The sequence below is a fragment of the Lemur catta genome, chromosome 1, assembly GCF_020740605.2.
Source record: "Lemur catta isolate mLemCat1 chromosome 1, mLemCat1.pri, whole genome shotgun sequence".
Lineage (NCBI taxonomy): Eukaryota > Metazoa > Chordata > Mammalia > Primates > Lemuridae > Lemur > Lemur catta.
In genome coordinates this window covers 180,380,178-180,395,860 of record NC_059128.1, presented here as the reverse complement: position 1 = coordinate 180,395,860, position 15,683 = coordinate 180,380,178, and the positions used below count along the sequence as shown (strand labels likewise).

Sequence of the window (15,683 nt, the reverse complement as noted above, 5' to 3'; positions counted from 1 at the left end):
AAGTGAGAGCAAAATAAAGACATTTTCAGGGAAAATGAGCATTTACCACTAACAGACTTCTACTGAGAGAACTTTTAAAGAATATTTTCAGGAAGATGAAAATTGAACCCAGAAAAAAAGAGGTGAGATGCAAAAATGTATGGCAAACAAAGAAATTGAGTATGATTCCCAAACCAGTAGACATAAAAAATGGGAATAAAGAAAACAATATTCAATAGAAAGCAGAAAAGGAGAGATGGGAAGGAGCAAATTAAAGATATTATTATAAATAGCAAATTCAAAATGAGATGGAAGAGGTTTCATCAGCAAGATGGTGGAACAGGAGTTTTCTACTGTCATCCCCTTGGAGAAACATTAATTTTGAAAACTAACCCCAGATGAAAGTACCTTTGTCGAAGTCCAATAGTCTGGCAAAGAAGTTTCACCACGCTGTTGGCGTAAAAAAATCTGAGAATAGATGCACTGAAGGTGGTTAGAAGAACAATTTTGCTTTATCTGCATCACCCCTTCTTCTAGGCAGCATACCTCAGTGCCAAGAAAGACTCCTTTGGCCTGTAATTTCTCCCATGGGAAAAATAAGAGCTTAGTGAGTGTCTTAGTGCATTTAGTGTTGTTATAAAGGAATACCCGAGACTGGGTAATTTATACAGAAAAGAGGATTATTTGGCTCATGGTTCTACAGGCTGTACAAGAAGCATAGTGCCAGCATCTGCTTCTAGTGAGGGCTTTCACTCATGGTGAAAGGTGAAGTGGAGCTGGCATGTGCAGTGATCACATGGTGAGAGGAAGCAAGGGGGTGGGTAGGGAGGTACCAGGCTTTTTTAAAAAACAGCTCTCAAGGGAACTAATAGAGTGAAAACTCACTCAATCCTCCACTCCAAGGCATTAATCTGTTCGTGAGAGATCCGCCCCCATAACCCAAACACCTCCCATTAGGCCCCACCTCCAACATTGAGGATGATATTTCAACATGAGATCTGGAGAGGTCAAACATCAAAACTATAGCAGTGAGTGAGCACCTGTCACTCCCAGCCATGTGGGACACTGCCCAGGAGGCGCATAGCCAGAAAACAATTAACAAAATGGCAATAGTAGGTCCTTACCTAACAGTAATTCCCTTGAAAGAGAAACGGGTTCAATTCTCCAATCGAAAAATATAGAGTGGCTAAATGGATTTTAAAATAAATAAAAAGCAAGACCAACTATATGCTTCCTACAAGAAATTCACATCAGCTATAGGGATACAGACAGAAAGTGAAGGGAGAGGAAAAGATATTCCATGCAAATAAAAACCAAAAGAGAGCATAGGTAGCTATATTTATATCAAACAAAATAGACTTTAAGTCAAAAACTACAAAAAGAGACAAATAGGGTCATTATATTGATAAAGGAATCAATTCATTTAGAGGATATAAGAATTATAAATATACACTGAACATTGTAGTACTAAATATATAAACCAAATATTAATAGATCTAAAGAGAGAAATAGACAGCAACACAATAATAGGAGAAAGTTTCAATATCCCACTTTCAACAATTAATAAAAAATCCAGACAGAAAATCAGTAAGAAGACAGGAGGCTTGGACTACACTTTAGGACAAATGGACCTCATATACACATACAGAACATTCTATCCAACAGAGCAACACTATACACATTCTTCTTAACTGTACATGGAATATTCTCCAGAACTGATCATATGTTAGGCCACAAAACAAATCTTAACAGATTGAAATCATATCAAGCATCTTTTCCTGCCACAATGGCATGAAACTAGAAATCAATAAGTGGAGGAAAATTGGAAAATTCGCAAATATGTAAACAACATGCTCCTGAATAATCAATGGGTTAAAGAATAAATCAAAAGAAAAATCAAGAAATACCTTGAAACAAACAAAAATGGAAACACAAATATACCAAAACATATGGGACATAGCAAAAAAAAATTCTAAGAGGGAACTTTATAGCAATAAATGCCTATATGAAGAGAAAATAAAGATCTCAAATAAACAACCTGACATTACATCCCAAGTAACTACCAAAAGAAGAACAAACTAAGCCCAACATCACTAAGATGAAAGAAATAACAGATTGGAGCAGAAGTAAGTGAAACAGATACTAGAAAAACAATAGAAAGGATCAATGAAACTAAGAGATGATATTTTGGAAAGATAAACAAAATTGACAAAACTTTCCCTAGACTAAGAAAAAAGAGAGAACACTCAAATAAACAAAATCAGAAATGAATAAGGAGAAATTACAACTGATACCACAGAAATACAAAGCATTGTAAGAGACTATTCTGAATAATTATATGCCAACAAATTGTATAATCTAGAAGGAATGCATTAAGTTCCTAGAAACATACAATCTACCAACACTGAATCATGAAGAAATAGAAAATCTGAACAGACCAATAATGAGGAAGGAGATTGAATCAGTAATCAAAATATTTCCCATCAAAGAAAAGTCCAGGACCTGATGGTTTAACTGGCAAATTCTACCAAACATTTGAAGAAGAGTAAATACCAATCCTTATCAAACTTTTCCAAAAAAATAAAAGGGAAGGGAACACTTCCAAACTCATTTTATGAGGTCACTATTATCTTGATACCAAAGCCAGACAAGGACACTGCAGGAAAAGAAAATTACACACCAATATCCCTGATGAACATAGATGCAAAAACCTTCAACAAAATACTAACAAACCAAATCCAGCAACACATTGAAAGAATCAGATACCATGATCAAGTGGGATTTATCCCTGGGCTGCAAAGATGGTTCAGTATACACAAATCAATAAATGTGATATGCTACATTAACAGAATGAATGACAAAAATCATATATCATCTCAATAGATACAGAAAAAGCATTTATTAAATATCCTTTCAGGATAAAAACTCTCAACAAATTAGATATAGAAGGAGTGTATCTCAACACAATAAAGATCATATATGGCAAGCCCACTGCTAACATCATACTCAATGGTGAAAAACTGAAACCTTTTCTTCTAAGGCAGGAACAAGACAGGGATGCCTGCTCTTGCCACTTCTATTCAACATATAGTACTGGAAATCCTAGCCAGAGTAACCAGGCAAAAAAAAAAAAAAAAAGTAATAAAGCATCCAAATTGGAAAGAAAGGGGTAAAATTGTCTTTATTTGCAGATTACATGATCTTATATAGAGAAAATCCTAAAGACTCTACCAAGAAACTGTTAGAATAAGCAAATTTAGTGAAGTTGCAGGATACAAAATCAATATAAAAAATCAGTGTACTTCTATACACTAACAATAAACTATCCACAAAGAAAATTAAGAAAATAATCCCACTTATAATGGCACCAAAAATAATAAAGTGCTTAGAAATAAATTCAACCAAGGAGGTAAAAGATCTGTACACTTAAAACTGTAAAATATTGATGAAAGAAATTGAAGAAGACACAAATAAATACAAAGATACCCACATTCATAGATCAGAAGAATCAATATTGTCAAAATGTCCATACTCAAAGCAATCCACAGATTCAATACAATCCCTATCAAAATTCATTTTTCACAGAATTTTTTTTAATCCTAGAATCTTATGGAACCACAAAAGACCCTGAATAGCTAAAGGAATCTTGAACAAGAACAAAGCTGGAGGCAACACACTTCCTGATTTCAAATTATATTACAAAACTACAGCAATGAAAACATTATAGTACTGGCATAAAAATAGACACATAGACCAGTGGAACAGAATAAAAAGCTCAGAAATAAACCCATGTGTATATGGTCAACTAATCTTCAACAAAGACACCAATAATACACAATGGAGAAAGGTTAGTTTCGTCAATAAATGGTGTTGGGAAAACAATATACACATGACAAAAAATTAAATTGGATTATTATCTTGCACCACATACAAAAATTAACTCAAAATGAGTTAAAGACTAAGACCTGAAACCATAAAACCCCTAGAAGAAAACATAGGGGAAAGGCTCATGACGTTGGTCTCAGCAATAATATTTTGGATATGATGCCAAAAGCAGAGGCAACAAAAACAAAAATAAATAAGTTTTACTGTAACAAATTAAAAAGTTTCTGCACAGAAAAAGAAACAATCAACTAAATGAAAAGGTAACTCATGAAATGGAAGAAAATATTGGTACACCCTGTATCTGGTAAGGGGTTAATATCCAAAATATAAGGAATATAAGTCAGTATAAGTCAATGGCAAAAACAAAAACAAAAAACTGAACAACTTGGTTAAAAATAGGCGAAGGACCTGAATACACATTTTTCCAAAGAAGATATAGAAGTGGCCAACAGGTTTATGAAAAGGTACTCAACAGCACTAATCATCAGAGAAGTACAAGTCAAAACCACAATAAGCTATCACCTCACACCTTTTAGGGTGGGTATTAAAAAAATCAAAAGATAACAAGTGCTGGTGAAAATGTAGAGAAAAAGGAACCCTTAAACATTGTTGATAGTAATGTAAATTGGTACAGCCATTATGGAGAACAGTGTAGAGGTGCCTCAAAAAATTAAAAATAGCCCAGATGCAGTAGAGTGTGCCTGTAGTCCCAGCTACTCAGGAGGCTGAGGTGGGAAGATCTCTTGAGCTCACGAGTTTGAGACCAGCCTCAGCAACATCGTGAGACCCCATATCTAAAAATATATATAAATAAGTAAATATAAAAATAGAACTACCATATGATCCAGCAATTCCACTTCTGGATATATAGACAGTCCCCAACTTACAATGGTTTAACTTATGATTTTTCAACTTTATGATGGTTCAAAAGCAATATGTATTCAGTAGAAACTGTACTTTGAATTTTCATCTTTTCCTAGGCTAGCAATATTCAGTAAGATATTCTCTTGGGATGCTGGGCAGCAGTGAGCAGCAGATCCCAGTCAGCCATGCAATCACTAGGATAGAAAACCAAAACTCTACAGCATACTGTGTTGCCAGATGATTTTGCCCATCTGTAGGCTAGTGGACATGTTCTGAGCACATTTAAGGTAGGCTAGGCTAAGCTATGATGTTCGGTAGTTAGGTATATTAAACGCATTTTCAACTTGCAGTATTTTCCCTTTACAATAGATTTATCTGGACATAATGGATCTTAAGTCAAGGAGTCCACTTAAGATTGTAAATCAAGGAACATTTATATATCAAAAGGAAATGGAATCAGTATCTTGAAGAGATGTCTGCACTCTCATGTTCATTGCAGCATTATTCACAATAGCCAAGATACAGACTCAATCTAAATGTCTGTTGACAGATGAATGGATAAAGAAAATGCAGGAAATACAATCATTCCTCAGCATCCACAGGGGATTGGTTCCAGGACCCCTCGAGGACACTAAAATACACAGATGCTCAAGTCCCTTATATAAAACATTATAGTGTTTGCATACATCCTCCTGTATACTTTAACTCATCTCTGGATTACTTATAATACCTAATACAATATAAATGCTATGCAAAGAGTTGTTATCCTGTGTTTCTAAATTTGTATTATTTTCTATTGTTGTCTTATTTTTTATTATTTTTTTTCCAAATATTTTCAAATCTGAGGTTGATTGAATCTGTGGATGTGCAACAGTGGATACAGAGGGCCAGATGTATATACAATGGGATATTATTCAGCCTTAAAAAAAGAAGGAAATTCTGCCATTTTTGACAACGTAGATGAACTTGGAAGACATTATGCTAAGTGGAATAAGACAAATACTGCACGAGACAAAGACTTAGAGAGTAGATGGATGGTGATCAGGTATTGGGGGGTTGGAGAAATGAGGAGATATTGACCAAAGGGTACAAACTTTCAGTTACAAGATGAATAAGTTCTGGAGTCCTAATGACAGCATGGTGACTATAATTAATAATACTGTATTATATACTTGAAATCTATGAAGACAGTAGATCTCAGCTATATTCTCACCATAGGAAAAAGAGGTAACTTTGTGAAGTGGTGGTTATATTAATTATCCTGATTGTGGTAACCATTTTATGAAGTATACCTCTATCAAAACATCACATTGTACACCTTAAATATATACAAATCTTACTTGTCATTTATGTCTCAGTAAGAATGAAAGATTATTGATGAAACATCAATAATCTCTAAAAAAGGTAAGTGGAATAAATTTGCCAATTAAACAAATTATCAGCTATATTCTTTATAACAAGACATAATGCTAAAACTTAAAAGGACACCAAGAGGCTGATAGCAAAAAGTGGGGAAAATATGCAAAGCAAATAACCAAAAAAAAGCTGGCATAGCTGTATTACTAGTAGGGGGGAAAACAGACCTAAAGTCAAAAGCATTGTTACTAGGATAAGTAAGATTATTCAATAATGATAAAAAAAATTTGCAAAGATATTATAATAATATTCAACCAATAAACATCTAGAAACAGCCTCTAAATCTTTAAAGCAAGAATTGACAAGCTTATAAGAAAATGCTGGCAAATCCCTAATCATAATAGAATTTTATGTACCATTTTCAGTAACTGACAAATCCAGCAGTAAAAACAATAGTAAGAATATAGAATATTTGGACAACACGTGGAACACATAGAGAACTCTGTAGATATTCTTTCCAAGCACACATGGATCTTCCCCCCAACGGCAGCATGTTATGTCCTAAAGCAAATATTAACAAATATCAAAGAATTGGTGGCCATGTTCTGTGATGAGAAAAAAATATTAGTTTTTAGCTATAAAGTAGATACTTTTTTAAATTCTAAGATAATACTATGACCAACTGTGGATAATAAATATGAAAAACATCAAATAGACAATTTCCTAGAAAAAAAATTTTTTTTTAATTCAGTCCCTGTAGGGACTGTCAAAAATTGCCAATGCCAACTATGTTTCAAGTTATCATGGCAGTGTATTGGGAAGAGTTTTCAATTAGCAATAATTCACGCCTCGGATAAACCTGATTGGCTATAATACTGCCACTGTACAAAGCTAGAAAAAAAAAACTTAACTTACCAAACACCTGAAAAGATGGGGGAAAGCTGATCAGGCTAAAGAAATTGAAATAGTGCTCAAAAATCTGCAAACTTCCCCTCAAAAACTCAACTACAGAAGGTTTTAAAGGTGAGTTCACCATACCTTCAAGGAGTAGATAATTCAATTTTTACAAACCATTTCATAGAATCAAAAGGGAAAAGTATTCAACCAATTCCAAGACAGCAGTGTAACCTTGATACCAAAACTGGGCAAAGACAGTACAAGTAAAAAAAATTATAGGCCAATCTCACTTTGAATGAATATGCAAAAAATCCTAAATAAAACATTGGTAAACTAAAACTAGTAAGGTTTAAAAAAAAATCTATGATCAAATAGTGTTTATTCCAGGAATGTAAAATAACACATAACATTTATTAATGTAATTCACCATATTAAAATCTAAAACTGTAAGATTATCTGAAATACAGGAAAAGCATTTGAGAATTAAGAGAGGGACCTATATTACACAGGATTGTCAGAGAAACCTCCCTGAAAAGCTGACATAAGTTGAGACTCAAAGAATAAAGATTCTGCTGGGCACAGTGGTGCATGTCTATAATCCTAGCTACTTGGGAGGCAGAGGTGGGAGGATTGCTTTAGTGCAGGAGTTTAAGACCAGCCTGGACAACACAGTGAGACCACATCTCAAAAAAAAAAAAAAAAAGAATAAAGATTCTTAGGTTGTGAGCCAACACTGATAAAATTAGGTTTAAAAAAGGCAATTGGCTTGAAAGATACGATGATACTTATAGAATTAAAAGGATGCCTAAAGCCTACTCTTGTAAAGATCAATAACCAGTATCTGTAACTGGCCCACAGAATCAACATTCTCCTACTGGCAGTACCACTGCAGCCATTTTCATCACTCTGCTCACGGTTCAAATTCCAGGGAGGAAGCCACTGATCTACCATGTAACACATGCCCATCCCTTGACCAGGGTGCCTTGATTTACTGTCCCATCAGACCATACACCAAAGATCAGAAGTAAAGATATTAGGATTATGTTACCAAAAGAAGACAAATGCTCAGTAAGCCCACTCAGTAGAACTGAACAGCATTTTCAAAGGTCCTGAGGCTGGAACAAGCCTAGTATCTGGATATAAAGAGGAATGCTTACAATAGGAGATATAAATTTAGCGATCTTCATTATAAAAGTAGCATTAAATACATGGGAATGTATGAGATCATTTACAGGCAGCCTCTTTTGCAGCATTTTAATAAAACCAGTAAACTAAATAAAATATATTTAGAGTTAGCCTAGGGTAAGTCAAGCATGTGACCACCTACATATTATGTTTTGAGCATCCTTGGCTCCTGCCCCCCAATTTTTTCCACATGGAACCCTTACAATGATATCAGAAATTCCAACATTAATCCTTTTCTTTGGATTCAGAAAGAAGGCAAATATCTGAGATTCAATTGTGAGCCACTGACACTTCATATTTGATCAATTCTCCCCTCTTCTTGACACTCTCTTGCATATTGCAACATCAAATATACTTTTCAGGGAAAGAAAGAAAGTCCACAGAATGGGGAACATTGAACAGAAATGATGAGAACACATAAGATCTGAGATGGCACTGTCCTAATCTTTGGGTCTTTGATGAAAATGTAAGAGTTTTCTCTACAACCTTAACACAAGATAGGAGACAAGACAACAGCATGCAACAGCAGAAGGGAAGAGACTGCTAAAGGTGATGTGTTTGATTTTACTAAACAGGACAGTGGTTAAAGTTAGAATTTAATTTATAAGTTCTGTATTGATATATAATAAAACATTCCCACTAACATAATGATACTTAGTACTTCAATTAGCCTACTGTTTGTTCTGTTTCAATTAAGTTGAAAATCAACTGTGTTTTGTAACTACTATTTTCCCCAATACTACTTGTTTTTGTAATTGTAGATTTTGCTTCTATTCACTGCTTGTTATTTCCTCTATCAAGCATGAGTTTGTTCTAGCTATCAATTGCACAATTTCACTTCCTTAAAAGAGTCTGTACATCTAGTGATGAGCTCTATAGTCTGGAAATTCTCCCAACTTCCATCCCGATTATGGCTAAGTCTTATCAATCTTAGCAAATTAATGAGATGCATCTGCCCCTGGTTTGTTCATTTCCAAAAATAAAGACATGAAGGAACTCTTTAATTGTGCTTGCCATGTGTTCAAATGAACAAATTAAAGACACTAGGAGTGTTAGATAGTAGCAATAACCAAATAATGCAAGATTAAAATCACTGTTTTGTGAAACTTTTTAAGGGTACTTTAAAGAACAATATTTTCCTGCTTTTCTTGTATTAAGTTAGGAGGGAGCTTGGACAAAATCTCTTCCTCTTTACAATTACTTTTTTAAAAATCTCCATATAGCTTCTAGTTCCTTGCTATTCAAAGTATGGTCCAAGGAATTTGTTAGAATTGAAAAATCTCAGGTTCCACTCTAAACATAACCAGTGAGAATCCACATATTAAGAGGATCATCAGATGATTCAAATGCATGTTTATGCTTTCTTAGAAAGAACAGAACCCAACAACAAATTTTGAAGTTACGATAACAAAAGCATAATTAGTATTAAAAACAGATGCTATCAATTCTTTCTCAACACAGCAGTATTGACATTTTAATGCTAAAACAGATACTTCTAAGGTAAATGGTATTGTAAAGGACCACCGATCATTCAGCATTTCTTTACAATACTATTTACCATGTGACATAAAATTTATTTGTTATTCTGTATATATCATATAACATGTATGTCATGTATCAATACATCATAAATCAGAAAATATTTTAAAGTCAATTTAAACATGTAATTATCTCTGAGCTTTTTAAAGGAAACTAAAGAGTTAAACTACAAAAGGGAGAATGCCATACTTTAAGCCCAGAAATAAAAATCATGTAACTGATTTCCATCTTTGAAATATGAAATAGGAGAAGCCAGGCGGGGTGGTGCACACCTACAGTCCTAGCTACTCTGAAGGCTGAGGCAGGATGATTGCTAAAATATTAGTCACTGATTGTTGCATAACTGTTTCTTTTTCACCATTATCCAGATCTTCTTATATTTGTCTCTTTCTCTTTCTCCTTCTCCTTGGTACGTGTCATCTTCCTATTTATTTGTGTTCCCTGCAATTAATCTAATTCTTTCTTACCATTATTCCTAGCAGACAAGTCCTTTCCTAGTTCTCTATGTTTATTTTGTCTTATTTACTTTTTCCATGTTTATCCCTATTATTTGACCATTCTTTTTAAACAGAGCTCCCTTATTTATTGGTTACTTAATTGTATTTGCCCTCTCCCCTATTCTCTACTTATCCTTTGCTTCCTCTCCACTCCAGACACACACACATACATACTAGACTGGAAGCTCTATGTCTTGTTTAAACAACTGCAATAATCCAGCACCAGAACAGTGCCTGGCAGATAGTAGGGGCTCAGTATTGTCAGGCTCAGAAAATGATACCCCAGAGTATGACGCTTTGACATTCTGAGTACTTTGAACTAAAGGAGACTGGAAGCTCAGAAGCAGGCTCAAAAGCAAAGTCTCTGACCTTCTCCTGTCCTCTGGTTTCCCACCCTCTTCCTACCTCAAAAGAGTCATAGAAACAAGAATTCCTCTTCCTCAAGCAGGTCATAAAAACTAGAACTCCTCTCCTCCAAAGCAAGCCATAGACCTAGAAAGATCACTCTCTCTATTCTCTCCTGAAGATCCTTGATCCAGAGGAGTCCTGTCCTATACCTGGGAGGAAGGGATGCTACACCCAAGGAGTGTTCGCTGTAAACCTTAGGATGGGTGAAGAAAGATATCCTGTCTTTCAGCCTCTACAGTGCATATGTAATGAATGAATAAATGAATGAACAATGTATCTTCATCTCAAATCAAATATGTCTTCACTTCCATCCATCTATTTTGTTTGTACCTCTCTTATCACATTTTATCTATAATACAGTTCCTGGTTCAGGTGTTTTGTACATCAGTCATCTTCCCTACTTATGGCAAATCCCTTAAGGTCATATTGACCACCAAATCTTCCAAAGACCTAGCATATCCCATTGCATGTAGATGGCCTCCAGGAGGCTGATTAAATTAATTTAAGAAACATCTAGAAAAGAAAAAATAAACTCAAAAAGGGCTTCTAGATGTAAAGCAAGCTGGTCCTAAAATGCAACAAAAAGAATTTTCAAGTCTAATCCTTATCATTTCTAGCTGTCCATAGATTGTTAACAATTTTTCAAATCTACTTATTATTACATTGTCATAACACAAGGCAACTTTTAATGACATTAATCTATAATAATTTAGCTTATTTATTCATCCACTACAATGGTCTGGGCTAGGCCACCAGGGGTACAAAGGTGATTAAGACACTGCCCCTCCACCAAGAAGCTCACAGTCTAATGGGAGGAGGCTGACACTGCCATATTAATAATAAATGGAATGCAGTATAAAAGGCCCTATAGTTAAAGAATGTATGATGCAATGGGGGAATAGAGAAAGAGGTCAATATTCCTGGGGAGATCAAGAAGGCTTCTTGGAAGGACTGATTTGGGCTTTTTTTTTTCATTTTATTTCATTTAATGCATTCATATGTTCTAATACAAATACTGACAACACTAAATGCTGGTGAGGATATGGAGAAATGGGAATTCTCATTCATTGCTGTTGGGAAGGCAAAATAGTACAGATACTCTGGAAGATAGTTTGGCGGTTTCTTATAAAACTAAACATAAACTTACAATATGATCCAGCAGCTGTGACTTTTGGTATTTACCCAAAGAAGTTAAAAACTCATGTCCATACAAAAACCTGCATATGAGTATTTATACCAGTTTTATTTACAATTTCCAAAACTTGGAAGCAACCAAGATGTCCTTCAGTAGGTTATTGACAGGGTTGGGAAATGGGGGAAGTGAGGAAGGGATGAAAACAGGCAGAACACAGAGGAATTTTAGGGCAGTGAAACTACGCTCTGTGATATTATAATGGTGGATACATGTCATTATACATTTGTCAAAACACATAGAATGCACAACACCAAGAGTGAACCCTAATGTAAACTACATACTTTGATACTTTGGCTGACAATGATGTGTCAATGTAGGTTCATCATTTGTTTAAAAAAAAAAGTACCATTCTGGTTCAGGATTTTGATAGTGGAAGACAATGTCATATGTTGGGGGCATGGGGTATATGGGGACTCTCTACTTTCTACTCAATTATGCTGTGAACCTAAAACTGCTCTGTAAAAGAAAGTCTATTTTTTAAAAAAGATAATACAACGAAAATATTGCTCTCATCCGCAATCCATAGGTGCTCAAGTTTCCTCTCCTTAGGTGCACCAACATTTCTAGTTTCTTGAATATATTTCCAGAGATTTTTGAGGACTATACAAATGATGTATCTACATCTATATCTATAGATAGGCTTTCTCCCTATTTTTCCACAAATGCTAACACCCACACACTGTGTCTTGCACCTTGCCTTTTTCACTTAATGATATACCTTGAAGATTTTTCCATATTGGTACAGAAAAAACTTCTTTGTTCTTTTTAATAGCTGTATAGCATTGTATGAATGAAAAATAATTTATTTAGTCAGTCCCCTATTGATGGACAGGAAATGTGTTTCTAATCTTTTGCTATCACAAATAACTGCAATGAATAATGTCATATCTACATTGTTTTGAAAATAGGCATATATATTTGTGAGGATAAAGTCTTAGAAATGGAATTTTGGGGTCAAAGAATACATGTGTTTGTAATTTTAATATATATTTCCAAATTTTCCTTTATATGGGGTTGTACCAAATCACACTCCCCATGTAAAAGTATTATTGGAACAGACTCAACAAGAGTATGTAATCAAACATTTGTATATTTTCCAACTATCCAGTAAAAAATAGCATCATGTTATAATTTTTATGAGTGCTCTTTACATATTAAGGAAATTAGCCTTTGATCTGTAATACAAGTTACAAATACTTGTCCCACTTTGTCTTTGGCTTTATACTAAATGATTTTGCCATGCAGATTTTTTTAATGTAGTTGAATTTATCAATGTTTTCTTTTATGGTTTCAGGATTTTCTGTCACAATTAGAAACGTCATATCACTCAAGGTGATTTTTAAGAATCTCAAAAATATTAGAACACTAGGCTGGGTGTGGTGGGTCATGCCTGGAATCCCAGCACTCTGGAAGGCTGAGGTAGGGATCGCTTGAGGTGAGGAGTTTGAGACCAGCCTGAGCAAGAATGAGACCCCATCTCTACTGAAAATAGAAAAAATTAGCTGGGCATGATGGTTCACGCCTGTAGTCCCAGCTACTTGGGAGGCAGAGGCAGGAGGATTGCTTTAGCCCAGGAGTTTGAGGTGGCTATGAGCTAGGCTGACGCCAGGGCACTCTAGCCTGGGTGACAGAGCAAGACTCTGTCTCAAAAAATAAAAAATAAAAATAAATTAGAAGACTAATGTTTTCATGATACTACTATTTATGTTTAAATCTTTGACTCAGCCAGGCGCGGTGGCTCATGCCTATAATCCCAGCACTCTGGGAGGTGGAGGTGGGAGGATCGTTCAAGGTCAGGAGTTCGAGACCAGCCTCAGCAACAGCGAGACCCCCGTCTCTACTAAAAATAGAAAGAAGTTAGCTGGACAACTAAAAATATATAGAAAACATTAGCCGGGCATGGTGGCATATGCCTGTAGTCCCAGCTAATCGGGAGGCTGAGGCAGAAGGATTGCTTGAGCCCAGGAGTCTGAGGTTGCTGTGAGCTAGGCTGACACCACAGCACTCTAGCCCGGGAAACAGAATGAGATTCTGCCTCAAAAAAAAAAAAAAAAAAAAATCTTTGACTCATTTTTAATTTCTCCTAATGTAAGATAAAAATTATGGCTCCACTTTTGTTTTTATTCAGGTGATTACTTAGTTAATCTAACACTATTATTTGAATAATATATCTTATTTCCCCACTCCACCCCCACTGATGCTAGATGCTGCTTTCATCATATACTAAATTCTGGTATATATCTGAGTCCATTTCTATGCTTTCTATTTTTACATTGATTTTTCTGACTTTTCAGTACTACACGGTTTCAATTATCGTAGCCTTACAACGTATTATAACATCTGGATGATGAGTGCCCATCACTCTTCTTCTTTTCCAGAGTTTTTCTAGTTATCCTTACTTATTTATCTTCCTACATAAATTTTAAAACCATATTATCTAGTTAAAAAAATACTGTTGGTATTTTTATTGAGATAATATTAATTTATAGATTAACTTAGGAAGAATTGATGACTTTACTGATTTTGGACCTTCTTCCAAGGTTATGGTATGCCGGTCCACTTGTGTGTGTGTATGTATGTGTATATATGTGTGTGTACATATATATAGATATATATACACACACAAATATATATACATATATTTTTTTTTTTTTTTAGTGACACAGTCTCACTATGTTGCCCAGACTGGAGTGCAGTGGCTATTCACAGGCACAATCATAGTGTAGTAAAGCCTTCAACTCCTCAGCTCAACCAATCTTCCCATCCAGCCTCCCTCAGAGCTGGGATTATAGGCACGTGCCACCACACCCAGCCCATATGTCTTCTATATCTATTGCTTCTAAAAACTTTTCATTTATGTGTATTAATTTTAAACACAGTCACCTAATTGAACTCTTTCATTATCTGTAGTCATAAAAATTTGATAGTCAGGATTTTTGGGGGGTTTATCATTATGTCTTCTAAGATATGGATAATTTGACTTACTCTTTTCCAATTTTAATCTTTCTTGACAAAAAATTTTGGCTAATATCTTGAGAACAACACTAAATAACAATTGTTGTACTAATTGACATCCTTATCTTGTTCCAAAGGAAACTGAGTCTTGACAGATACATATGAGTCAGAATTTTTAGAGTCTCACTCTGTTGCCCTGGGTAGAGTATAGTGGCATCACTGTAGCTCACCGCAGCCTCTAACTCCTGAGCTCAAGTGAGCCTCCTGTCTCAGCCTCCCAGGTAGCTGGGACTACAGGCATGTGCCATGACACCTGGCTAATTTTTCTATTTTCAGTGGAGACAGGGGTCTCACTCTTTCTCAGGTTGGTCTCCAACTCCTGAGCTCAAGCAGTCCTCCCACCTCGGCCTCCCAGTGTGCTAGGATTATAGGCGTGAGCCACCACACCCAGCCAAAAGGGATGCCTAACTTTCCTGGCAAAGTGACTCCCATCTACCAAGGGCAATTCTTTGGAGAAGGCAAAGAATTGTGCAGCTATGAGGCTTTAGCAATAGATATTCACAGCAGCTGTAGGAGGGGGAGGGGCAATGTATTAGCAAGGCACCAAAAGATCATTAACTATATCCTACATTATTAATATGCTATCAAAATGGCAACAGCATAAGAAGATATCATTATGTTTCAACATATTTGAAAAATATGAGACAAAAAGAGTTAGCTTTGTAATGAAATCCTTTGCCCTTTGTATGCTTTTCATTTTGTCAAATTTCTTACAGTTGGAACTCTGGCTAGGAATCAGAAGAGAATCGGTCAACAGATTAACATTTACTGCGCACCTATCATGTGACTCACATTGTGCTAAGTGGTGTTAAGAATAAAAAGAAATGCAAGATGAGGATTCTGCCCTAGTCAGGAGGCATTTC

The 15,683-nt window shown here is 35.3% G+C and overlaps 1 non-coding gene across 1 annotated transcript; it reads right to left on the bottom strand.

The window, feature by feature from the left end:
* Positions 1–6,835: 6,835 nt before the first annotated feature.
* On the bottom strand, positions 6,836–6,977 carry LOC123631039. Its single transcript, XR_006732923.1, has one exon. It is a non-coding gene; the product is annotated as a U4 spliceosomal RNA (small nuclear RNA).
* Positions 6,978–15,683: the final 8,706 nt, after the last annotated feature.